Source organism: Calonectris borealis, chromosome 3 (genome assembly GCF_964195595.1).
Source record: "Calonectris borealis chromosome 3, bCalBor7.hap1.2, whole genome shotgun sequence".
NCBI lineage: Eukaryota > Metazoa > Chordata > Aves > Procellariiformes > Procellariidae > Calonectris > Calonectris borealis.
In genome coordinates this window covers 127,858,880-127,885,990 of record NC_134314.1, presented here as the reverse complement: position 1 = coordinate 127,885,990, position 27,111 = coordinate 127,858,880, and the positions used below count along the sequence as shown (strand labels likewise).

The window sequence follows — 27,111 nt, the reverse complement described above, 5'->3', positions numbered from 1 at the left end:
GAGGGGGACCGCAGGGTCCCTTGTGCAGGACCAGAGCATTAAGAGTGCGTCGTCATTTTGAGAGCTGGTGTAATTACAGAAGTCCTGGAGAGTTTCCATTCTGGGGGAAAAAAGATTTGCCTTTCACCCACGTTTTTTAATTATATTTTTTAAAGCCAGCGGGATGACCACGCGCAGGCTCTCCTCGAGCTCCTGGGAGGTGTGTTTGGACAGCGGTTTTCATAGCTTGCGGTGGAGCAGATGGATTAAAAAAAAAAAACACAACCATGTAAACAGGAGGGAAGCAAAAGCCTTGTGCTGTTACAAGCTGTTGTTTACCTTAGCAATGATGACACAGTTTGGGGGGGGGAAGAAAAACCAACAAAATAAATCCTTTTCCATGGAAAACGAACACTTTGAGTTACACTCCTGGGTGCAGCTTGGGAGTGCAGCTGCAACCTTGTGGAATATATAGAGCAATTCCAACACGGTTTTCATTTTCCATGTGCTCAAGATGGTCCAAGTTTTCTTTCCTTTGCGTTTTGGTTTTTTTTTTTCCTTCATTTAACTCTTTTACCACTTACATCTCGTATTTACCCACGGAAATGGGGCTGCTCGGCGTTTCAATGGCAGGAAGGCAGGAGCTGCCGAGCCCCGCGCGGCATCGCTGTCTGCCGAAAGGTCAGACCTCCGCATCCGTCTTATTGCCGTGCCGCTCGCGATGCCGGGGATGGGATCCTGAGGCGCTTCCTTACATTTTAAATAGGACGGAGGAGTAATCGCTTGTGAGCTGGGCTGCTTCCCCATCGCCGCCACCCTCAGCTGCAAAACTGATGTAGGGCTCGGCAAAAGGGCATCCCTAGAGCTGGAGCACCTCGTGCCAAGCTTCTGCTCCGGGGCAAACCAACAGCTAGGAAATCAGCACGCTTTGGGGGGGGGAAATGCCTAAAATCACCGGGAAAAGGTCACGCAAGGTTTTATTTTCTTGCTTTGACTCTGGGCAGAAGCACATCCCACCTCGTTTGAAGGCCTGCTGGGATCTCAGGTCTTCCTGGGCGGATGCGGGTACGAGATGCCCTTTGCTCGGCGTCGGTGTTGGCTTGTGTGTGAATAAAGCCCAGGTCCTGAGCCCGGGCTGCCGAAACAGGCTGGGCTGGCACTAAGCGGTGAGCTAGCAAGCGGGTGTGCTTAAATCTGCTCCCAAGCCGTCTCGCTGGGCATCGGGCGGGAAGAAGACCTCCAGATGCAGGAGGTGGCACAGAAAAACATCAGTAAATCTTCCCGTAGTAGTCGGCGAAACAGAACGGATCCCATCCAGAGGTCTGCGGCTAGGGCAGGAACTTCTCTTTGGATCGGGTCCGTAATTAACTTGCTCCGAGTGCATTTCCATACGAGACTGATAACCCGCGGTCCAGCCCAGCTCCTCGCCCCGTGGGAGGTGAGACGTGCAGCCGGGATGGACCTGGGTGGTGGTGGCCGTCTCCATCTGATGGTGGCTTGCAGGTGGGTAATGACCCCATCTGCAGTATTAGTTAGTCTGGTAAAGCAATTAGTAATTAGCTGTGGTCCCCGCTGTTGTAACGCATAAGGGTTAAATGAGTAAAAGGGCACTGCTTGCAGCCAGAGGTAGGTAAATGAATTAAAAAAAACCCCGTGTGCCCCAAATTGAGGCACGAGTTGACAGCGTTTGGGGATCAGGTCCCTGGCCTTAAGCCTGACTTAATTTACTGGAGCTGCCAAGCTCTGCTTTAAACCACCTCCGAGGGTTTCCTCAGTAGCGCCGCTTTGGAAAGCGAGGGTCACGCTGCCTTTTTCCCCCCTCTGCGGACAAGTGAAATCGCTTTTTCCCCTCCGGCCCGGCGCTGGTGGTGCGGTGTCAGCGGCGGAGGGCAGAGGCGAGGGCTGGCCCCCCGCCGGGATTTTGCAGGAAAGCGAGGCGCTCTGCAGTACAATGCATTATTTCCTGCAGGGAGGGACCCCGCAATACAGGAAAACATCAGCAGTTTTCTGCAGTCATCGCTCGGGCGCTGGCTGGCCCCGAGCCGTCCTGCCTCCACGCTCGGGGCCGGGACCCCCGGGGCTGCCCCCCACGGGCACCGTCGGGGCGAGGAGGAAGGGTGTTACAAGGGGTTTCTTGCCATTGCTGGAACAATGCATATTGCAACTTTTTTTTTTAATTAATAAGCAAGACTAGATTATTTTTTTGAATTTATTATTTTATTATTATTTTGAATTATTAAATTGAGCTGCTGTTCATACTCGCGGCACAGCACCTCGCACCCCTACGCGAGCGTGCAGGTATCGAGTGCGCCCGAGCTGGCCTCCCTGTCCGTGGATGCTGAAGGCAGCCTTGTTTATAATTATTAACCTCCAGGATAAGAACTTCATAAATAAAAGATGGGGACGTGGCGATTGTTCGTAACGTGGGCTATAAAGATAAGAGCTGGAAAGGCTGCGCAAAGCCCGCCCGGACCGTTCTCCAGCCGGCCGGAGGACGCGCACCCCTCGGTGCCTGCATTCCTCCCTCCTTATCGCTGCGCGGCAGGAGCCGGGCGCTGGTGCCAGGGGATGTGCTGGCTGCCTGGGTTTAGGTGCCCGAGCTGAAACGTGACCACTTTAGCAAAAAACAACAAAAAAAAGCTAAATAAAGTAAATAAAAAGTGAATAGCCCCTTGTCTGGCGCTGCTCTGCACCGGGGAGGGAGAAGCGCTGGGCTCTGGGGTGCGTCTCAGCCGGAGGAAAACCTCCCCTTGACTCTGGACCCGGCCCCGGCTATTTTTTTTCCTCGCCCCCTGTACTGAACTGCCAAAAGCAGCGAAGAAAATGCTTACTCGGGGGTTTAAAACAAAGGCACTTTATCTCTTTTACAGCACTATTTATTTGCGTCCCCATAGGCAGGCTCCTCCCCTGCGCTATGATAAACATGTGTCTTATAGGCATCCGCTGCTTGATTCGCTTACCGCGGGGACGGCTGATTCACGGGGCCGGGGGCTGAGGTCACGGGTATTTTGGGGCTTTGATGCAGCTATATCCTGAGACCGCTGGCACCCGGCGAGAAATGTCAACAGCGACAAGTAAGATGTATTGGGCTCCAGTCTCCATCTCCAGAGACGCCACGATGCCGTTAGCGTTTCCAAATCGCTTGCTAATCTTCTCGGAAGGACTGGGATATTCACGGGACAGAGAGATGGCCCATCCTGGCTTTGGGAAGGGGGAACCCAGGGGCTGCTCCCAGCAGAGCCGCAGGGATCGGGGCCATAACCGACAGCACCACGCGGAGGTGCGGGATGCTCCCCCTTTCCGAAGCTTAATGTTTTCCCGTATTTCGGTGATTCACCAACAGGTCAAAGCTCTGTGTGTGCCCTACCATAGCGGCAGCCGGTACGGGATTTCATTGCCATCTGGTTAAATAATGGCCAACTCGCCTAATTTTCCTGTTTATAATTTGGTCGAGATAATAAGAAATCTTGTGGGTGTCTCGGGCGTCCCCTCTCCTGCAGTATTTCCTGGGCTTTTTATCTTTCCCAGGAGCCCGGCTATCTGTAGGTGCTAGCTGTGGGTGCTTTCTGAGCATCCACATGGATTTCGGTGAAGGACGGCACGGCCGGAGGACAGGCGAGCATCCCGCTGGAAGTGCGGGGTGATGGTGGGCAGAGCCCTGCAGATAAGCATCTGGATCCTGCAATTGTTATCCCAAAAGGAGCAGCGGGAGGAGAAAGGTGGGGAGGAACAAGGGATGGTCCCGGCCCGGGGGGCAGAGAGGGGCCGAGTGCGGGCTCAGAGAGGACAGGACTGTTGCGGGGGTGTTTGCAAACCGCTGCTGGGATGCGAAAGGAAAAATCCCAGCCGTGCTGTGGTACCTCGTCCCTCCCGGACACCTGCACGCCCTGGCCTGATCCAAACCCAGCTGGAGGCAAGTGCAGCCTTTCCACTGACCTCACTGGGGAAATATTCCCTCCCCCCCTGTTTTTGCAGGAAGGAAAGGATTGGGGAATGAGAGACTGGATGTGCAGAAGGATTTAAGGAAAAATGCATGCCCTCGGCTGCGGCAAAACACAATGAACCTGTGCCTAAAAGCTTAGCCAGTCCCCACAGCCCTCTTGGGGTTTCCCGACGAGCCGGCACCCCTTTTTTTCCACTGCCGAGACCCTACAAGGGCTCCTACTGAGATCGGGGCTGTCTCCAAGCCAGACACCTCTGGCTACAGGAGGTCTGGGGGTCAGCCCCCCCAACCCCCAAAGCAAAAGCTTCAAATTCTTTTTTTCTCCCCTAAGGCTGCCCTTTGGGACCAAGCGAAAGTGCTGGGCTGGGGCTGGGCTCCTTGTTAACCCCTCCCGATGAAGCTGATTCACGTCTCTGTTTAAACAGCTCATTCTGGGTGGTTTGGCACGGTTTTTAGAAAATTATCGTGAAACGCTGGAAAAGCCTCATCAGGCAGCTCTGCCTAGCAATATTGCAACAGGCGGATAGGACAGCCAGAGCTGGGGGTTCGTTACAGCAGGCAGGAATAGTAACTCCTGGATTATTCCTAGGGAGGTGCGTTTGCGCCGGTGGGGAAGCAGGTTGCACCACGGGTGCGCTGTAAATTAGGCAATTCAGAAAATAAAGAGAATATGACTCCCATCTTGCAAAGAAACAGAGGGCAGAGTCACTTTCCCAAACAGATGCGATCAGAGTTATTTTATTACCAGCATCGCTGCAGCACCCAGGCTTGGGTGCAAGTGGCTGCTCCCCTTTGCGCTGGTGCTGCAGACCCTGCACCCGATGTGGAGCTGGGGCCGCTCGCTGTCTCGGCCCCTCTGATCCGCTGTGGCTCTAGCGGGTGGGGGAGTCGCTATCAGCTACGCAAGACTTTTCTTTTAATTGCGTTTTTGCATTGGCGGAATTTAAAACCGCCAAGGTCTACTTGACTAAAGGGCAGGGGTGGAAACGCAGCATCCCGCGGTTCGGCTCGTGGTTGTAGGCATGTGCAGTGCTGGCACCGTCCTCCTCCTTCGGAGCTCTTCCCTGCCCTATTTCTCAAGCTTGTTTTATTTATTTATCACTATTATTTATCACGTTTTACTATTATCAGATGGCACCAAGAACAGCAAAGCCGTGGGGTGACGGTGTAACGCCGCTCCCGGTGACCTCCCACTTTACCCGAGTAGCGAAGTCGGTAACAGAGCCCCATCCAAACCACAAATTCCCTCCTAGGCGATGATAAATTTCGCCTGCTGAAATTATAACCCCTTTATGATACGATCTGCGTGTCTTCTGAAAAAGAGAGGTTTTTAATGTAAGACAGTACTCCTTTATTTATCCTCGGCAAATTCCCATCTTGGCTCATCAGTGCGGATTCCTACACCCCCCTCGTTTACGTACAAAACCACAAATCACTGGATGCGTCGTAACGCTGCAGCCTGAATCTCAGATATGATCTTCCTTGTCTCGAAGTTCGTAGCATTCGGGACTGACCTCCTGTGGAACTCGGGCTATAAATTTCACCCAGCAGTTTTGGCGCTGAGCGAGAATAATGTGTGTTTGAACTCTCACCTAGCTTTAAAAAGGCATTCGGTCTTGATTAAAATACCGTAAAGGTGAAGAAGGACGATCTGTCTCGGGGTGAAACAGCCGCAGCTCCAGTAAGGGGGAGAAGAGGAATGAGTTTTACTTGTGTGGGATCAATGTGCGTGCGTTGGCCCCAGCATCTGTCTCCAGGTGTTCCAGCTGCAGCCGCTTGCTGAAAACACCAGCACGCATATTTGGGGAGAGCCAGTGCTACGCAACGGCCCCAGTCCTGCCCGAGCCTCTCGTTGCTGGCACGAAGCGAACTCCTCTTTGGCCGATGGGGCACACAGCTTCTTTCTTTGCGTAAATCATCCCGTACGTTTATTACGGCCACAAACTTGGAAGGAAGGAACGCTGCAGCTTTGCTGTTTCCGAATTCAAGTCACTCGTGGCAATCTCATGTGCGTGGGGTGGCCAGCCTGCAAGCGTGGGGTTTCAGGGAGCAGAAGGGCCCCGTCGCTGCCCTGCCATCCCTGCGCCGTCGCTTCCCCGTCGTCCTCACCCCACTGCTTCATTTAGGGCTCTGCGGGATCCCGACCCCGTGAGCGTTTTCCATGGAAACGAGGTGAAAGCATCCCTGCAAGGTGCTTTCCCCCCGCCCCTGCACTTGCGCTGGGCTGAGCCATCCCTCCTGTCCTTGCAGGCTGGCTGGGATATTCCTCACTTATCTGGGACTCGCTTATCCAGGACTTCCCTTATCTAGAGGGACTGCGCAACCCTCTCCGTGCCCCACGGCTGAACTGGCAGCACATGAAGCACATAAGCAACCTCTCGGTGCCAAAGCAAACCCCCCCCAGTCCCACAGCCCCGTGAGAACAGGCTCTCTGGTATGAACCGGGAGCTGCTGAGATCACGCCGGAAAAATACATGTTGTGGTCCTCGCTCTGTTACCATGGCAACGAGCTCTTGGCTTACATCAGCAGAGCCGGACGGGGTCATCCCTGGTTTGCCTGCCTTCCCAAGGAGCTCCCATCTTCTCCAGCCGTGCCGCTTTCGGCCCCAAACCCGACCGGGGCAGGTCTGGTTAACGAGATGGCAGAGCGAGCTGGGTGCCTTGGGGGGCTGTGGTAAAGGCTGGTCCGCGCAGAGACAAAGGCGGGCGGGGGCCCGAATTACGTGCTGGGAGGAAGGGGACACCCTGTCCGGACCCTCCCAGGGCTGTCCGGGTAGGAAACCCATCGGGATGTGTCAGTGGGAACGGCCCTGCGGGCACCTCTGGGAGCAGGGGGTCACGGGTGCGGGGTGCCTTATGGCATGCAGGGGACGGGCATTTGGGGGACTTGCTATGTGTTTAAAGCCCAACGTGTGTTTGTGTCCGGCGGAAAGCGTGCCTCGGCGTAAATAGGTAACAACCCGGACCCCGAGGGCTGGCAGCAAGGGCGAGGGGTGCCTCTTCTCTTCTTGCTGCACCCCTTTTGGGAAGACGCCTCTCCTGCGCCTTGCCGCAGGCTGGACCCCTCTGCACCTCCTCATCCTCGTTTCCCCCCCACACTCCACCTCTCGGTCAGTATCTGCTGCTTCTCTTGGCTCGCTGGCTGAGGACACCAGCACAGACCAGTGTGCAGGGTGTGCATTGCACTGGGAATCTGCAGAGAAACCCTTGCAAGGGGCCAGAGGCAAATGCACGCTCTTGCCTTTAGGGAGGTGAAAAAATCCCCCCAAATTGTGCTCAGGATATTAATACTTTGGCGGGGGAATTGGGAGCATCTCAATGTCTGTGGGTAAAATATTTTTATTAAAAAGCCAACTGCATTCTTTCTCCTCGTTGCTTATCCTCGTTAGCCCCAATCTAAGGAAAAGATGGATTACACTGCCTGCAGCAGGCAACGGGAGGCACCTGCCCCGTTTTGGGCTGCTCTCACAGGCTCTTGCTATCCCTTTTGTTGACACAAGATCCCAAGATCACGCTAGAAAAACGAGGTTATTTTTGGATATTTGTGAAAACGGCTTCGAACTGGCAAAGGGGACGGAAAAATTGCGAAACGAGGATACGCTCCAGTATTCCTTTCAAGTATCCCAATCGTCTCTGGGAGGGATGTCAGAGGAGCCGCACCAGTCTCCGATGCGGGACACGGGTGGGATCTGTCGGTCACCCCTCTTCTGCCCGCTCCCGCCGGGTGGGTTTGCAGAGGCACCGCGATGGCAGGGCAGGCTCGGAGCAGCCAGCCGTGCTTTTCAGGAAAAGCTTTTCCCTCTTCAAGTAGCGCGGAGGGGGATTAGAGGGAGCAGCCTCTTTCCTTCAGGGAAATGGTGTGAACATACAAACTCCAACTCTGGCAAACATTTCAAATTCGGGACAGCTTGCAAGGATTACAGAAAATCAGCAAACACGGGTCCCCCACGAGGGCGTTGGAGGCGGCGTGACTGCCTTGCTCCGCCACGGCATGCGTGCTGCCTTCGTCATCCCAGCCCGGCTGACTTGCAGCTTACTAAGGGATTAAACACGGCGTTCGCAGTGCGTGAGTCCACGTGTGTCACGGGTGGGAACCCCCCGGACGGTACCTCTTGCAGGACCCCCCCGAGCCGCCGTGGCTGAAACGGCAGCCCCGGCTGAGCGCGACGCTTTGGGTGGGACGCGCCAGCCGAGGAAAGCGCTTCCCCGCTGCACACCGGGAGCGTTTCGGAGGCGAGGACTCGCTTGGCTCTTTCCGAGGGGGCCGTAGGGAAGGCTTGCAGCAAGGTGTGGAGAGCTTCCAGCCTCTTGGTTTTATTTTTCCGGTTTGTGTTTCCCAGCAAAATAACCTAAGTGACTTTTTCAGCCCCATTTAGAAAGTTCAGAGGGGAGGAGCGGAGCGTGCCAAGCCATCTTCCTTTGCTCCGACCCTGCCAGCGAGTTAGACACCCAGCCGCTCGACATGACGGTGCAGGTGCTGCACCCTGCCCTTTTATTTAAAGGGTGAGGTTACTGCTTTGTTCTGTGCAGAAGCAAAGATGGGATGTTCCTTCCCACGCACTAATATTTTCCAGAGGAACAAAATTCCCACCCTGATCCTCACGGCTCAACCCGCAGTGACGGCGTGACTTCGTGCACCTTGTCCTGCTGCCGGCGGGTCTCTCCCGGGCCGGTTAGCACTGGAAAAAGGCAAGGGAACATTAGCACAGCCCAACTGGTTGGCATTTACTGATGTGAGATTTCTGGGCTTATAAACGGCTGTTTGCTCATATCTCGGTTCTAGGTGTGTGTCTTGAACTCCCGACCTCTTGCTCTGGAGAGGAAAGTGCTATTTGCGGAGCCACGCTCGCACGGATCCGCTCATAAACTTTTCCATAACCTCTGCCGACGAGCGCGCGGTCCCCCTGGGAAGTTTTAAATGTCACGTTGCGCATCCGCCGCGTCTCCTGGCAGCACGGGGCGAGGAAAGCTCTGCCGTGTCCGGGGGCAGCCGGTCTGCTCCTCCGCCCCGGGGCCAGGGAGTCCATCCCGGCGGGATGGACTCAAAAACGAAAGGCTGATGTTGAGAGAGCTTCAAGTGATTCGCTTGAGATCATAAAGTCTTTAATGCCAATTGATAATTGCTGGCAGTAAACGGTTAAAATTGGCAGCCCTCCAGGGCTGTGAACAAATGCAGAAAGATTCGGCAGATGTTTCTGGCGGCTTTCGGTGGCCTCTGTGTGCTGGCTACCAGCACACGTGAGGAGGAACTCCGCTTCTCGGCCCTTCGGCGTGCTGCGGCTGGCCGTGCCTCGGAGGTCTCTGCCGAGCTGCGGTAACTCCTGAGGTTAGCTTAAAAAGTAGGCTTAGATCTTTTCCACCTCCTGTTGGCATCTGAGCCTTGCTAAGGCACGTAGGTCTCTGCCAGATTTTTCTCTGACACTTTAAGGATATAGACTGTTGTCTTTTTTTTTTTTTTAAGGATGGGTTTTTCAAGTCTTCATGTCTCTGAGAGGTAGGGCTTAAAAATACAGACCCATTGTGTTTTGGGATGTTCTTCAGCCGCCCAAAGCAAGCCTGGGCTTGGCTCAGGTGCACCCCGAGCCGTCCCACCTCCAGTCCTACAGCAGCCCCACGACTGCGGCCGGGCTGGCACCGGCCCCGTGCTCGCAAACACCCCCCGGGGTCCACAGAGATGCAGCAGCAGAGATTTTGGCTAGTCGTGCCTGCTGAGGAGACGCGTTTATTTATCGGAAAAGCAGGGAGCGGCGTCGCTGTGGGGTCAGCGCAGCAAGCCGTGCTTCGCTTGCGGTCTAAGCCTGGGGTGGGAGCAGGTTGCATATGTCTCCCGAGGATTGAGAAAGGGGAAACGCGGGATGTTCAGGACAGCCTTTGATGAGGAAAGCATCCTGTGCAGGAGCAGGGACGCGGCCAGGCCTGCCCGGGGTGGTGCAGGAAGGCTGGCACGCATGGCAAGCGCACCCTGCCCTTCCTCCCGCCCCGGCCGCCTTGCACAACGCCCTCGCCCTGCTGCCTCCTTGCCAGGGTCCCCCAAAACTGGGGGCAGACGGCTGACGTCGGAGCCCGTCAGCGGGGGGCTTCGGAAAGGGAAAGCCTTTAGCAGAATTGCCGGCTCCTCTAACGAAGCACGTTAATCGTTTACCTCTGCTTTCCACCGGCAGCGATCTCGAGAGATCCGCTGCAGAGTGGCCAGGAATGGTAAAATACCAGAAAAGATACGGAGCGGTGGGGCTGCGGCGCTTCCCTGCGCCGTCGGGAGAGGCTGCGGTGGGGATTGCTCGCTCCCGCTGGGCTTCCACCTGCGGGAACCCACGTCTTCTCCTGGGAAGCCCGCAGCAGCCTGGTGAAAGCATGCAACCGCTCGAGCCGAGGCGCTCCCCTCCATCGGAGCTGAAAATCGCCCCGTAGCAACAGCGGTAGAGTTTGGAAACCTTGTGTTCATTGTTTTGTCTTCAACATGTGAAACGTCTCCGGGGTTATCAGCATTAGTCAGCCGTGGGGTGGGTGGAGAGGAGTCAGCCTAGCAACCGAGCAGCACGCCAGCAGGACTTGTGTCACCCGCCTTGTCTTTTGGTAGCACGCAAGTCATCCGGGATCCGTCTTCGAAACGATACGACTCCGCGTAACGTGTTATTGCGAGTGGCGACAGCCTGTAATCGCTCCAGTGGTGCGGAAAGCCCTTGCCATGCCGCAGCGCTTTTGCAGCTCGGCTGCCGGTGGAGGAAGACAATTAAGTTTCTTCTCCTTCCTCGCCCATCGTGGTTTTGAAAGGCTCGTCCCCCTCGGCTGTGCGGTGCCGGGATGGGATGGGATGGGATGGGATGGGATGCTCACCGCGGCTCGGGTGCTGTGCGCTCCCGGGAGCAGCGCTCCTTGCAAAACCTCTGCGGGCTGAAAAAGCAATTTTGGGATGCTCTGCTGGCATCAGAGTGGTCACAAAGAATGTTTATCAATATGGTGATAGGCACTATATGTATATATATGTGTGTGTGTGTATATATATATATATAAAAAAAAACCACTCTGCTGGCATAAACAGTGCTCCGTAAATCTGTCATCAGGCTCTCCGTGTAAGAGCAGCTGGGATGCTCTGGCACATCCATAATAAATATAATTACACTAGCAGTAGGCACCTGGCGCTGATGAGCGCTTTGCAACCATGACCTAATTAATCTTCATTATATTTCAGCGTGATAAGTGAAAATTTTCTTCCTCTACATAAAAACATGCTGCTTAACACGCTTGGAGAGCCTCCAGGAACAAGAGCAGCACGGCTGCAGGTGAGGTTCATTGTCCGTGGAGGCCACGGCAGGGTCTGGCAGGTCTCCGTCCCCATCTCCTCCTGCCACGGAGATCACAGGTACGCGGGGCCAGGTCTCCGGCTGCTGGAAATCCTCAGGACCCCACGCCCTTCTCTGCCGCTGAGTTGCTCTGACAATTTCTGAGCTGTGAAAATAGGTGCACAAAACGTCACCCGCCTTTTTTGTCACCTTTCAGACCCTGGTGGGGACCCGGTCTCTGCCAGTGTGATTCCTTTCCAAAAAAAAAAAAGGAAGTTTTGATGGAAATGGATGTCCTTTGCAGAACAACGCAGGCCTGACAAGCCAGCGTAAAACATGTTTTTCCCCTCCAGCAGTTTCATTACGTTGTCCAGCTTCTACAGGAACTGGTAATTCAAGGTGATTTATACAGATTCTTAAGGTAACTTTTACAGCTTTCTAACCATGAGATAATCACACTCTCCAAGACCGTGCGGCAATTAAAAATACACTTTTATAAAGTGACACGACTGCTTACGGAGCCTACCATTAACGTCGGAACACTGTATCGCTGATGTGGCTCCAGCACGAAGATGGCGAGGAGTCTCAGAAAGACGACACACACCTAGTCGTATTTAACCAAAAGCCCCTGTATTTGCCCCATTTAAGGGGCACTTAGAAACAAATCAAGCCAAATCAAGCCAGGGTTTTTGCACGCGTTTTGGGGGGCCTGGTTTGGGTGGCACAGGGTGGGGGCTGCAGCTCGTTATAATCCCTGAGCGTTCGTTTTGCTGCGTGAGTTTATATAGATGGTATGTCAGCCGAGCGAGGGGGAGACCGAAGGAGGGAGGGGGATCTGCCTGGCCCGAGATGATGAATGAGAGCCCTGGCCTTTGCTTTATTTCAGAGCTTCTGGCAGGGAGCTTTATTTTTGATTATTTTGAGAGCAATAATAGAGAAATGAAGCAAACCACGGCTCTGAGGTGCAATGCACGTTCTCAAAATAAAACCAGGATGGAAACCTCAGCCTGGTATAAGCCAGTGTCGCTGTGATTTCTCTGTGGGTTTTTTCAACGCGTGAAAGGGCAGGAGTTTCCATGCCACGACTGCAGGAGGGCCGGGGCGTGTTTAAGCCAGCGTGGTGACTTGGAAGCGTGGCCGTTTTGTGCGGCCGCGTGATTTCGGCGCAATGTGAATTCCCCTCCCTGCAGGTGGGAGGTGGAGGGAGGCAATAATAATACCCCAGACCACTCCAGCCGTGCAGGCTGTAATGGTTCATTTCCCAATTAAGCGGAGCAGACTAAAGGTAATGGGCTAGGAAGCTGCCTGGTCGTGGCCACGATTTCTGTAATCGCTCGGCGGTCCTTCCTTCCCAGCCTGCCTGGGCTCAGCCCCTCTCCTCGCTGGGTTTCCCTTCCAAATTACATCAGGAGCGCCCAGCTGACTGTACCTAAAGGTCTTTGTCGTGGGGGAATTCAAGTAAAACTCTTTCTGTATGCATTTCAACGTTTTCCCTGCAAAACTCGGCGCCCGCGGTGCCGTCTCCCGCGCGCTGCAGCATCGCTCGCACCCTTGTCTGACATTGTCTCCCTCGGCTTGTTTACAGTCTCCAGCCAGCGCGATCTAGGGACTGACTGAATTTACAGCTTTTTGTATCGATATGTGGGATTAAGAAAACGCGCCACACCGCCAGCGTCGCTGCCAGTTGCTCAGCAAGTCTATGCACACAAAACGGGGTTGCTTTGCTTATATTCGTGCTCAGAGAAATTACTTTTCCCCCTACGAGTGCGTTTTATCCGGGGTGGTGGAGATGGAAGGGTGGTGCTCGGCGTAGGAGAGGTCAGATCCGCACCTTTAGGCGCTAGAGTTCGTTTTGCCTGTGCCTATCCCAGTAAACTCGGCCTCCCTCGGAGCCTTCTCCAGCCCCGTGCCCAGCAGCCTGGGCTGGTCTGCATCCCTGCTGTTAGACTCCCCCCTGGCAAAGCTCAGCATCTGCAAGCTCAGCCTAAGGCTCAGTTCCTGCTCAGCCTAAGGCTCTCCCAAAGCACCTGTGAATACTCGGGTGCTGCCTTCTTGAGGCAGCCGCTTCGATAAGGCACATCTCTGGACAAATCCTGACCTCGGACGGACGGGCTCAGCCCCACCTGCAACCAGGGGAAGCCGAGCTGTGCCACATATACAGGGCACAATTTCTCCTTCAGGTACATTAAGGTTTAGGCTTGCATCAAAGTTCCTGTGAGAGCATGTTTGCAGCAACGTTGTTTTCTTATTTCTCTGCCATACTAGTTTATAATTGTATAAAGAGTAATGAAATAAGAATGCAAAAGCCCATCAGTGCACGATGTTCTGGGATTTTAATTAAGGCGAAGTAAAACTTCGTAAACTCAAACTCTGCCTGAAGGAATATTTTTACTTTCTCCACTCTGGCATTTCTACAGCTCTTGAATTCGTGCGTTTCTGGCGCTCTGCGATCATTAAGTATCGTGAAGTAAAAGCAGATGCTTTTAACAACGAGCTCATGGCCTGAACAAAAGTCACCGCTGCTACACCAAAGGGTGTATTGCCTTTTACTAGCCTCATCGTTATTTAGGAACATTAATTTTTTTAATGGTAGTTGGGGAAACATTATTTTAAAAAAATATCAGTTATTTGTCTGGAAACATTTCTATATATTTATTTTGTATATTTGAAGAGCAAGGTTTGTATATTTGAAGAGCCATGGTTCTGTAGTGCAGGGCAGCAGGTTTCAGATGAGCTTATGCTTGGTCCTGCTTCCAGCAATGAAAACTGTCCCTGAGATTTAGTACTACGTAATTATTTGAAATAAGCAGAAAGCTAGTAAATCATGGCGACCTTGGTGGAAAACTCTGTGACCCTTCTCCTCCTCCTTCAGCTGAAGTTAATACAGCCCCTTGCCTTAGATGTGAATTAATTTTGACTTTCACGATTTACAAAGCGAGCCACATCTTGACAAAAACAGATGTAAAAACCAGTCTTCAGTTCAAGCTGTCGTTCTGCCTGTTCAGTCCATTAACTCCTGCACAGACTACGCTGCGTTTCACTGACCCATTGTTAATCTCCTTAGACAGATCAATCCTCCTTTTTATTCATTATTCCTGTGCTCAGGCAGCGCGACCCCACGGACGGAGAGCAAGCAGGGGTAACGCAGAGCAAGCCCTGGGCGAGGCACGAGCCGTCTGCTGACCTGGAAGATAAGCAGTTCTATAGCCGAGGATACAAGCTGTAAAAACAACGGGAAAAGAGGTAAAACGAAAGCAGAGCTCCGGAGAGCCAAACACCCGGAGATCCCCCCCCCCAACCCGCTCTTTTAACCCCAAGGCTGGCGTAACCCTGAGCTACGAGCGGGTACCCTGCCCGCAAGAGGCTGATGGAAATGCCCGTGGCCGTCTTCCCGCTTGCACCGTCGGAGCCCTGCGACTCTCGGGGTACGCCTGCACTAAGCAGTTAAACACGCTGAAGACCCCTCCCGGGACCAAGGCGGGGAGCAGCCTGCATCCCTGGCACGGACCTCTCCCTCTCCCACACCCGTGGGCCTTTTGGCATGCCCAAGCCTCCTCCCCAGTTGTAGGGGGTTTTAAGCTTTTCTTGCAATTCCGGAACAATGGGAATCTCAGTATAACTCCAGTTTTTATCATAATTAATACCTGCGAGAGCGAACGGTCTGATCTACACTGAGAGCTCCTGCAGAAGTGAGATGTCCCTGCAGCTCCACCACGGCTGGGGCAAAGGACCGAGTCTGCCTGTTCCTACCTGCCCAGGGAAGCCGGACCCATCTCCTCGTCAAGCAGAGCAACCTTCTCATTTATTTCCCTTACCTCTCTTTGCTGTTATTCTATGAGCGGAATAATGAATTATTTCCCATCCAAACGTGGAGCCGTGGGGACTGGAGAGGGCAAGGAGGGCTTAAGGGAAAAGCAAAACTCTCTGGGAGGAGTCCAAAAATAACCAATTTGCTAGCTTCCAGCACAAAACTTCCCTCCTCCTTTTCTGTGTTTAATGACCGTGCTGGGAACAAATATTGATGGTTAAAAGGGGATTAGTTGTGTTTTTAATGAGCTTGAACATTCCACTTGCACAGAAACTGAAGCTCGCTGCGGACCGCGCAGAGATCACGACGTCCCATCAGCATTTTCTGTTAGCGGTGACGAGGACAGATCTCCAGGCAGGACAGCTGGAAGGAGCATACGCAGATGGAATAGAAGATGAAAGCAGATGAGAAAACTGCATTGGGCTGATTCTGCATCCAGGAAACCTGAGTCAGGTTTTCACGCGAGTGAAGTATTGCAGCCAGACTAAATGCATCACACGCTTCCATTTATATGAGTCTGTTATCTAATTACACTTACAGGAAACATAAAGCCAATATTACTTAAGTAGTCTAAAGAAGTTTTCATGTCTCTTTTCTGTTTGATATCTGGTAGATAATTATGCCCTGCACTGTGGCAAGAGCTCTTGGTACCATCAGAGGAGATACTGCAAATTACAAAACCTCTGGAGTTAGACTCGACAGATAATTTGATAACTTGTTGAAAACAAAACCAGAGGCTGGAAAGGTATTGCTGTTGGGTGTCTATGTGAATCATGTATTTAAAAGGCAGGCTTGGTTCCCAATCCAGCGCTGGTAAACATGACGTGCTTCACGAGCAGCCACTGCATGAAACAGCAATTTGTTGCCAAGAGTTCCCGTTGCCTCCTTTGCGGTGCTGCTGTAATTTGCCACGAAATTGTGTCTCTGAAGCGAGAAGCAATGTGACAACCCGTTTATCTCTAGGTTTACAAGGAGGAAGAGCATTCTTCGAGTCTGACAGCAAATTCTTCTGATTTCCAGTTGCAGCTGTGAGGTGACAGATCTGATTCAAAGATACCTCACGCCAATAAAAATTGGGGCTTTCAGGCTGCGTCTACTGGCGCGTGGCTGGCTGAAGCCCACCAGCCCCACCTGGTGCAGTTTTCCTGAGGCAGCGAACGCAGAGGCGATGCTGCCATACAAATACAGAGTTCACTCCCTGAACCAACTCCAACCCCTGCTCAAGCAGGGTCACCCAGAGCCGGGTGCCAGGACCAGATCCGGATGGCTTTTGGGTATCTCCAAGGATGGAGACTGCACAGCCTCTGTGGGCAGCCTGCTCCAGCCTCTGACCACTCTCTCAGTAAAAAAAAAAAAAAAAAAGGAGATTTTTCTCAGACCGCCTCCAGGACAAAGTGGCCGAGCTCAGCGGCCAGCAGCGGGGCTGCCGGAGCTGGGGTAAGACACGGATCACTGCTGAAGGTTTTAAGAGGGCAGCTTTCCTTCCAGCGTACCGGCTGAGACTGCTTGCCCTCAACTTCTCCCTCTTTCTCTGCTGTAGCATCGCCTTCTCCTGGTGTGTCTTCTCCGTGTTCTCGCTCCCCTCCCGGCCTGCAGCATGCTTGCTTGTTTATTTGTATTTCAAAGTTATACATATCAGGTTTCTTGGATGAAATCCCAGAGCTCCACATGTGGCTACTTGTGCTGACTTTAACCCAGATTTCTGGCCAAAGGAAGAACGTGGTGCTGCAGGACCTGGTAGTTATGACCAGGGATTGTCCGCTCCCGTGGTAATGACCGCTTCCCGCCCGGTATTTTGGACACCCACCGCAGAAGGATTGCCACCTGCCTTGGAGGGAGCTGCTCAAAACCCAGAGCGGGCCTCGGATGACGTTTCAGATGCATTTAGTAGTTAAAGTGCATACCTGCCGTGCCTTGGCAAGTCCCCGAGCACGTGCTTTGTTTTCAGACTGCAAGATGCCCTGCAGCTGTACTTGCATATTTTCAGGTACCCGTACCTTCGAGTCCATCCTTACCTCCTCACGGGGATTCAACAGCTGGACAATTTACATGCATGTAAATTCATGCAAACGTGCTCTGACCAACAGTGTCAGCCCATCAGCTCTAACCAAGACACCTTGGTTGTCTTGTGATGGTTTGTTCCCCAAAGCTACTACCATCTGAGGTAGGAAAGGGCCATCTTCAGACCAGCATCTGTGCTGGAAAACCAAGGCTATGTTAATGTATAAAACCTGTTGACTACAGCTGCAGCCTGCAGGAACGCAACCCAAGCTACGCAGCTGGGGTCCGACCTTCACGAACACACAGACAATGACTAATCATGAAATTTCCAAAAATATTTTGCCAGGTGTTTATTTCTCCAGGCAGCTGCATTTTGCATGTTTACTCATCGCAGGCGAATACTCCACACCCGAGCTGGTGATAAAAAGGGCATTTTCTCATCACAGGCAATAGCGGCTGGAGGTACAAATACGCCCACAGCAAAAAGTTCAGAGCCAGATCATAGCTCCCTGAAGACACTCGGGTCCAGGACATCGGTTCCACACATCGGTTCCACCCCTCCAGAGAGAGCAACCAGATGCAAACCTAAATTCTCATCTTTTTCCAAATAATTTGGATTCTCAGATCGTAATGAGGGCCCATCGCTAAGGAAAATAATCACTGTGGGGGAAAAATATATTATCGCTGTGAAGACAGGAGATGCGTACATATTGAAAAAATGTACGGGCTAACTCAGGTGTCTAAAAGTCAAGGGGCTTCTCTAAGATGATACGGAGGGGGCAGACCCTTCCCAGGGGTGAGTCTGTTCTTTGGGATGTGTTCCCGTCTGCCGTACGTGAAGCACCGTGGGCTGGCTCACGCCAGGGCCGAGATGGGTACGGGAACGTGAATCCAGTCCTTGGCTAAATTAATGGCTGCATTATCATTGCAATACTGAATCATGGTCAGAGGCAAGGAAAGAGGTACAGTTGGGTTTTTTGTTTCCTTACAGTAGAAAAATCTTGGTTGAGGAAGAGCTGCAGGAAGGCACCTAGGTCTCGGCTTGCCCCACAAGCCACCCGGTCCCAGGCAGTAGCCAAGCTTTTAGGGATCCACGTTGGTGCACAGCAGGCATTTTGATGCCAGGTGTAGCCTGTAGCCACCAGGGATGCTTCGCTGCTTGACCGGGCTTCACAGGAGGGTTTCTGCACAGATTTTGGCGAGTTTGGGGTCTTGCAAGGCAAGGCGACTTTCTGGAGATCAAGGGAAGATACAGCTAGTCATTGCAAAAGAGCCCGAGTCCAATGTATTTGGACTTACTTCTTCTCTTTAAAATTCTTATCAGCTAACAGCTGGGATCAGGTGGAGTTTGTCTGGCATCACTCTCATCAAATCGGCAGCTATTTTAATGGAAGTCTTGGTCAAAATAAAGGATGATAATGTTAGCAGTGCAAGGCTGGGACTGTAAATCTGGCAAGAAAATGCTATTTTCTTGCCATTAAGAATAACTTTTGGTTTTTTACTTTATTTCTTTTGGCTGGGAGCAAGGTGCTAATATTAATTTATTCTCTGTGATCCTCTACAATCCATTTGGCCTTATGTAGGAGAGAAAAAAAATGCTTTTTTTTCCCTCTGCTGATTGCCTTTTTTTTTTTTTTACATTTAAACAGCTGTAACTAAACAGGAGGCAGTTTGTTTCCAAGAGGAGAAAGCACTAGCATCCTGCAGATATCAGCAGTGTCCATTAGCCAGAGACTAAACATCATCCACCTGCTTTCTAGATTCTTGACAGACGAACAAGGTCTTTATAATCTTTCACAAACCTCCCAGACTCAGCAAACTATTTGAATATGGGCTTGACTGGAAATGTGAAGAGTTACGGAGTTAAAAAAAGGTTTGCGTACAGTGGGAAAGTTTGCCTGAGCTCTCCAGAGCTGCATCAGACCTTCAATATTTCCTGGAATGTAATAGAAAATCATATGCTTCCAAAGGCATCAAACCCAGCAATTGCCTGTAGTTTAGCACGGGTTAAAATATTTTGCTTCTCTGGAAGGTACAGGGAGAAACAGAAGTTTACAATGTGCCAACAGCTTAAATATGTGTAATAAACAAGGGCACATAACAAACGAGCTGTGTGGGGGATTTATTTGGTAACAAAGGGAAACCATCCGCTGATGTACCTCTTACGTTTGGTTTGCCATCGACCTCGCAGGCCACTTGTCACAAGCATGGTGTCAGGATTGTAGTGAATTAACTCAAAAGCCGTTCCGCCCCCCAAAGCTGTGGGAATATATCCTATCGCAAATGCCTAAACGCAGGAATGAGCTACAAAGAAAAATTAGATGGGAAAAGCGCTGCTCTGCCTCAGGTGATGCTGACCTGGCTCCAAGTTCATTTCTGAGAGATCTTCTCAAATCAGGGGCTTGCCCAGGGCCCGTGACCTTGGTGGGAGCCCTTCCAGTGACTTTTATAGGCTTCGGATGTCTCCCCGCATCAGTAACATGAAGTTAATATCAAAACTGTTGGCTGAATAGTGCAAGGGAACGAGAAGTGTTGAGAAGAGCTTCTCCCACCACTCCGGCACACCAGAACCTCTCTTCACAACCCCTGCACAAAACCAGGGATGGTTTGGCAGGCTTTTTTTCTTCCTATGCAGCAGCACCTAAATTGTTTACTGCCTTGGTTAAAGTAAGCCCCGCAGCAGGAACGTGCACTAAACCACCTGATAGTCCAATATCGGTAAAGTGACAAACACTCTTATGTTTTCCAAGTGACAACTTAGCAAATAATTATTCCTCATCTTGGTACCAGATGAAGGCAGATGTTAAGGTCATCAGCTCTGTAAAGCCCCAAGTTCTCATGGTGGAGCCAAGCCTCGGGTAGGAAGGGACCATGATTTTAACCAGACAGTTGAACCAACTCATCTAGCATAGGCTTGGAGAATATCATAGATCTTACACAATCTACATAATTTATACATTCATAGATTTTTAAAGCCAGGAGGGGCTGTTAGTCCATCTAGTCTGACCTCGTTTACCACCAACCATGCAGTGTTATCCAGTTGCTGAGTGCAGTTGCGGCTCTCTAAAGCTTTCCCTCTGGAAGGGCGCTTGAAATCATCTGGAGATGAAGAAGCCACTACTTCCTTTTGGTTTGCTCCAGTGGCCCTTCTCTCCAGTGAAACAAACTGCACCTTGCTGAGAATTAAATTTTGCTTCTCTTTAGTATTGTAATATCTCCTTTTTAAGGAAAAAAAAATGCCTAAGAACTTTTATCAATTCATGTGTTTTTCATGTGACACCAAGATCTTGGAATTTTTTGCCAGAATGTATAAAACTCCTGCTTCTTGAGACTTAACATATAAGCAGCATAAGGGGGAGTATATACGGTATGTTTGATTTGTAGCAAAATCATATGCCAAAACGTATTATGCAGAATAGCATTAGAGGCTAACCAGTACGCACCACTGACACATAGACCAAGAGCTTGCTGTTTGTTTTTCATTAGGATTTTGTCTGGAATTTGCATTTTTAGACTATGCTGAAAGCTCTGTCTCTGTTTTGGGGACAACGCTAAGGTTTGCTGAGTGGTGGCTTGGCTCCCATTCAGGAGAGCTTTAGTTTCATCGGCTCCAAACTTGGGAAAAACGCATTTTGAAGCCCTCTTCTCCTCCTCAAAGGCTCCGCAGACACGTGGTCAGATTCCTCCCGATGTAACGGTCAGTTGAACAGCATGGGGGATGAATTTTTCTGCCAAGGAAACTATTCCGATCAGCTTTTTTCTATCCTTCCCAGAGTATTTTCACTCCAGGCTCCTTAACTATTTAACCCATCTTTTTCCTTTCTCCCTGGCAAAGGGGCAGCCCAGCACAGACTGCGCTCATGCTGCGAGGCTGTCGCAAAAGGATGCCCTTCACAGATCTGCTCCTACCCTGCTCAGGTCTGGCAGGCGCTCTTTGCCTGCCTGCAAATCCGGCAATGCTACCAGCGCACCGGAGTGCCGCTGTGCTGCCGGCGGGACCGAGCCCACCAGCCAGTGGGGAAAGGCCAGCAGGAGCTGGTGGTGATCCCGAGCAAAGCCCTAGGGTTAATTTCTCTGATTGCACGCGCATTAAAATCGCTTCGTCTTGCATGCCAGGAGGCCGAGGTTACGTCAGTGAGCAACTGGACGCAGATCTCTGGATCCTGGAAAAGATGAGCCGGGCTGCTCTTTCCAAAGTCTGCAGCATCCTCTGGCGGAGCCGCAAGGAAAGGGTGGCTCCAGGGAAGAGGCACGATGAGGTTTTGTCTTGCATTGCCAGGGAAGAGTTTGGGGCCTCTAAAAACGTACCCCAGCTTCACTCATCTGCAACACGACCGGGAAGAGCCAAAATCGCAAGCACCCTAATGCCGACCAGGTGACGTTGTGCATGGGGAGCTACCCCCTGTGCTCCAGCGAGGAAGAGGCCGCCCAGCAATCAGCCTGGGATTTGGGGACTACGCTTCCATTCCTTGCTTTGCTGCAGATGTCCCGGCTGACCTCGGGCAAACGTCTGCAAATTTCTGACAGTTTGGTGCTGCAGGAGCAGAACTTGTACTCGCAGCGGAGTGACCTGGCTGGCAGAAACGCTCCCCAACTTCTCCCCTTTTCCTGGTCTTAGTCACCATCACCAAAGCCTTAACTCCCGGGCGAAGGAAGTACTCTGATAAAATCTGGGTTCCCAGGCTGCAGTTTTTCCCTGGACTTTGCCGTGTTTTGGCTTAAAGGGCAAAATGGGTTGTTGCGTCCTGTTTTATTACAACAGCCCTGCGCCTGGAGCACTTGCCTCACGCATGGGGCACCCGGGTTCAGCGTCTTCCTCAGCCCGAGAGGATTCAGACACCTCTGGGCCGCCTCCCAACCGTTTCATCCCTCCTGTTGAAACTGTGCGGAAAAGAATTAATGATTCAGAGAGAGCGAATAAGTCACCCTTCCCTCCCTCTCCCCCCCCGGCAATCGGGACACTCATCAGGGATGATGAGGGAGACATGATGATGTTCAATCTTCTGCTCTAGGAAGCCCCGGGGTTGTATTCACCCCCAAAGTGCATCTGAGCACCCAGAACATTTGGAGAATCAAGTTCATCTCCTCCGGCCTGAGAAATAAGACTGGTGGCAGAGGGTAGCGTGAAATCCAGCCTGGAGTGCCGAAGGGGCGTAGGGAGAATCCCTCCTGGGCAGCTCCGTAAAGATTGACACGCCGATACAACCCAGCGCAACAGCGCTGCCAACTTCTGCAGCAATTCACTCAATCCTTATGAAAGCAAGACGAAATTGGACAGGAGCCTGCACTTCATCTTCTCTCCCAACTCCTCTGGGTGAGAACTGTTGAGCAGACCAGGTTTCCGATAAAGTAAAAGCAAACACCATTCCCTTGTGCTAAGCTACAGGAATATTATCCTGACATTTTAGCATGGATCACTCATATTGCTGCTCGTTCTCTCCACTCCTAGAGCTGTGTCTTGACAATAGAAACATTCCCCGAATACAAACAAAATAATCAGGGTTGAAAACCAAATTCATGGTGGAAGCACGCACTCCTCGGTGGGAGTTATCTGTCAGGCTAAATTTGCCTCCCGGCCTGTACAAGTCTAAGCAAGTTGAGTTTGCACTAGTTATTTTTATTCTGAATATTTTTATTCTGTCTTTCCTATGGTACTCTCATTTTCACATAAACGTGGGAACATTTTCTAATATCTGGCAAGCAGCCTGATAATTATAGGATCTGGGTTCAACTTTGTGTGATAGAAGTATAGAAAAGAAAGGTAAATAGCATAATAACTTTCAGCGATGTCTGCCTCTTCCTGTTTTTTTTTTTTTAATGGAGGAATTTATTTTACATTACCTTGAGGAATTACAATCATCATCCAACATTTTTACAAGCCGTTAAAATTTGAAGATTAAAACCTGCACTTAAGTAAAAAACGCTTCCAAGGAGGAATTTATGTGTGATTTGTCTTGGAAACAAGATTTGCGTGTTTAAGTACTTGGCAGCCCACAGAGTGCCTTGCCCCATCCGTTGGCTGTTTAAAACCACTTCATGTGATAAATGACAGCAATACGGGGTCACCGACGAGAAACAGCGGCTCGTCCTGCAGGAACAGCGGTTCTGGGAGGTGTGAGACCCCGTTTGTGCTTCTCCTAAGCCCAGCTTTACCCCCCCAAAGTTCAGACCCTTAAGTTAGTTCCTATAACCTTTCTCTTAACGCTGGAAATAAGCCGCCACTATCCGTACTGGGAGATGGTCAGGAGCTGGATCTAGCTGGCAGAGCAAACTGGGCTGTAAGATGAGTGAAGGTATTTATTGCGCCTGGGAACAAACCCACCGTAGACAGCTATTGGCAACAGGAGCAATATAGCCTGATTAAACACTGCGCTTTGCAAATGTGAAAAACAATTGTTTTGACTCGGAATTTTTTTTCAGTTTTGTGGAAACAGCGAAGCACATGCTACAACAACTCATGGATTTTTTTTTTTTTTCTTCCATCAACTCTTCTTAGTTGCAGATGTGCATGGATCGTTGGAAAAACAAAGTCCCCACAGAAATTGTTAATTTTACTGTAGTCCGGCCTGGAAAGGAAGAGAGACAGTACTGTACCACACCGGAGCGAACTGAGCCCTGGTAGCCAGCTTGAATTGTTTTTCAGGTCTGGGGCCCCAAAACCTGACCTGCTGTGAGAGCAGAGCAAAGCCGCTCGCCTCCTCACGGGAAAAGCCCTCGTGGGACAACTTGCACAGAGACCCCAGATCTTCTTCTTCCTGAGGTGGGTACCCTCCACAAGATAAATCTGTGGGCTGGCCTATGTGAACAGGCACACGCAAAGCCTGGCACCCTCCGGTATTCCTAACCGTGGGCTTCTGCTTGCGGGGGGAGATGCTGCAGTTTCTTGAGAGAAAATAATTAACGGCGTGGCGGGAGGCACGCCAAGGAACGGGGTATTCTGAAGAACTTTGAGGGCTTCGTCGGGATGCCGTCCCCTCAAGGGGCGTGGGAACACCAGCTGCGCGGCCCCCTGCCCGCGCCCAAGATGGCTGCCTGCTCCTGACCCGCCGCCTCCCTCACTCAAGATGGCTACAAAAGACAAGGCGGCCGATGCGGTGAAGCCGGGGCGGCCATGTTGCTTTCGGGCAGCAGGGCCCTGCCAGACGGGCCTTCCCCCGCGCCGTACCATTCCGCCGAGGCGGGGGGGGGGGGGAGCGGTGGTTGTGCCCGGGCGGGAGGAGCGCGGCTGAGGCGGGAGCGGGACGCCCCGCCTGGCAGGGTAAGGCCGGGCGGGGGCGGTGGGGACGGGAAGCGCCCCCGGGAGGGTGGGGAGGGGGCCCGGCTGCTGCTACCCTGGCCCTGCCCGGCGGGAGGGCGAGAACCGCCCTCGGGGCGCAGGCCGGGCCTCGACGCCTCGCCAGCAGGCATGGCGGCGGGGAGGCCTGGCCCCTGCGCGGCTGGCGGGTGGCGGCCGGCCTGCCGCACGGCTCCCCGCTGGCGCTGCTCGGAGCCCCGGCCGCCTGCCACGCCGTGAGGAGACAGGCACCCGGGGAAAAACGTCTGTGGTTTCTGACGCCCTTGCAGGGCGCGGGGGGGGCCTGTACGCGCTGCAGGCCGCTACGCGCGTGGAAGTCGCTTGGCCGCACAAAGTAAACGGTAAAAACCAGAAGACGATCGTGACTGTGTTTTTGTCAGTGGCGTAAGGAATAACACGGTGCGGTATCTTTCGGATAGGATTGTGAGCGTTAGCGCTGTTCCACCTGGGAAGGGTGGTCAGCCTTGCTTTCCTCAGGTGAGGAGCGTTTCCAGTTGTGTCTCAAAGGTAACGTACTTGGTTTTTAGCAAGGCAGAAATCAAAGGCCTGCATGTTTGAAAAAAAAAAAAGAACCAAACAACTTTAAACGACTCTTGGAGGAATTTGTCCAACAGTGTGCTGGAGGATAAATTGGGATGCTCTGGATGGCAATTCCTCAGCTTACCCAGCAGCGCATAAACAGGCCAGAAACTGTGGCAGGAGAGGTGTGGTGGTTGTTACTGTTCGCTCCATGTCCTGACATACCTAACTTTATGTTTCCGTGTCATGCGGGAATTCATGTGAATAAGCTTAATTTTCCAGATGATTAATACTGTTGAGTAACTCCAGCTGTTATTTATATCCTCGTAATGCTCTTTTTCACCTAGGTTGGCTTATTATCTCACTGCTATTAATGTATTTTTATCATTACAATCCACATTTAAGAAGGCAAACATTACCTGATTTTACAGGAAAAAAAACAAAGCAAAAATCAGAAAAAATATCACAGGCATGGCTCGTTTGAGGACTGAAGCCAGGTGTTATGCATCTGTGGTAGTCAGTCTTACTGCCCTTTACTCAGGGCAGTTTGTGTCCTCTTAAATATTCTGCCTGTTGTACTGCAGTTCTGGTTGTTTGATCTCTTGAGCGGTTCATTTTATCGGTCAGGATCTGAGGTGTTGCACTGCTGTTATGATCTACCCATGTTGTCTTAATTTGCCGAGTGGTAGCCCAGGCATCAAGAGGAGCATTACACGCTCTTACGCCATACCAGCAGTTCAAAGACGTATTTGCGTAGTTTCTGCAGAGGGTAAAGATGATGAAGTAAGAGCATACCAGGACTCTTTTTTTTTTTTTTTTTTTTATTTTCCCCTAATGCTGTTGGTATTTCAAGGGTTGTCATTTTGATCGCTGTCAGGGCCCTTTGTTGTACGTGTACATGCAGCTGTTGAGAGTTTAAAGGAACCCTTCCAGGGAAAATAAGTTAAGGAAGAATTTCCTCCTTACTTCTCTGAAGAGAAACTTAAGATCTAGTTGAAAAGGCTTGGGGAAAATCAAGCAACCAAAGATTACGCGTACTTTGCAAAAAGCAGGGCGTATTTATGTGAAATAACAGAGTTTTTGAAACCTGTGCAATTCAATTTCTTTGACCTATTGGGTTTTTCTGCCCTAGATACTTGGGTGTATAAATCAGTGTACCTTCACTGTCTTCACTTCAAAAGGGCTATACCGTATCACACCAGTTAAGGCTCTGGCCCGTAGAAACTGCAAAGTAGACATGAACAGTGAAAGTCCAAGAAGCAACAATGTTTTAGAAATGTTTACTGTCCTTCCTACAAACGTCTTCGTTTACTGTGTTAATTATCCTGAATTAGAGAGCTGCTATTGACTATGTTGTTGCATCATAAAAAAAAAAAGACGCTATAGCATAGAGCAAATATAAATCTCTTGGAGATTGGAAGCCACTGTTAGGCTTTATTTTTTAAAACAGTTGTACTTATTCTAGTGGACTTATCAGGAACCGTAATTGAATTGAAATACATTTTGGCTTTTGCAGTGGTTCAGAATGATGTTTATAAGGGCTGTTAACCTCTAACCAGCTCCCTTTTGCTTCCTGGTTTCGTAAGTGGTAACGAGTTCACAGTGGTCAGTGGTGTCTTTCTCCCAGTGGGCTGTGAACCCTGCCGCCTCCCAGGAGCGGCTCCCAGGGGGTTTCTGAGGGTGTGAGAAAACAGCAGAGGGGTTGTGGAGCTGCAGAGCGCGCTCCTCCTGCCGCATTGCGCTTTTTCCGCCTTCGTGACTGTCCTGCGTCGCCGCTGGGGAGCTTGTTCTGCTGGGTTAGGTGGCGTGTTTGGAGTAGGGCGGGAGAGGGAAGTGCCGATCGTTTTGAGATTTGGGCTGGCTAGAGCGCCGGAAAGCAAAAGAGATGGGGTGCAGCTCTGGGAACGCTTGGTTTACGGTTGCAGTTGGGAGCAAAAGTTAGGATTACGAAGACCAGGGTGCCTTGTGTTCATAAATGGAGGAGTAGAATTAAACCTATTAACGATGTTACTGTTACTTTTCCTATTCAATTACTGGTGGTTATTTCAAGCCAGCATTAACTGGCAATTAGAACAAAATATGTCCTTCCCTTTGATTCAATAACTGGATGATTTACTGCAACATTTGTCATCCTCATTCCCATTGCTGCGGATGGGAATTCCTCAAGAATCTTCTCTTGTCATTAAGTGTTAACGAAGCATAAAGAGTAAGGAGAAAATAGCTTTCCTAATCTATTGGGGATAAGACGCTGCTTCCTTACCCCCAAAATGAAAGCAAAATACTTGGA

At 51.3% G+C, this 27,111-nt stretch overlaps 1 protein-coding gene across 12 annotated transcripts in view; it reads left to right on the top strand.

The window, feature by feature from the left end:
• Positions 1-27,111, top strand: part of GZF1 (GDNF inducible zinc finger protein 1) — a 61,909-nt gene that overhangs the window by 11,444 nt on the left and 23,354 nt on the right. For 2 of the 12 annotated variants that reach the window (XR_012673279.1, XR_012673278.1), the window contains exon 2: positions 23,655-23,771. The exons of 8 other annotated variants lie outside the window; for them this stretch is intronic. The gene's annotated coding sequence lies outside the window, so the exon portion shown is untranslated. Of the gene's footprint in view, positions 1-23,654; positions 23,772-24,213; positions 24,270-27,111 lie in introns of those variants that run through there. 2 more of the 12 variants (XR_012673281.1, XM_075147869.1) reach the window with 1 other exon arrangement.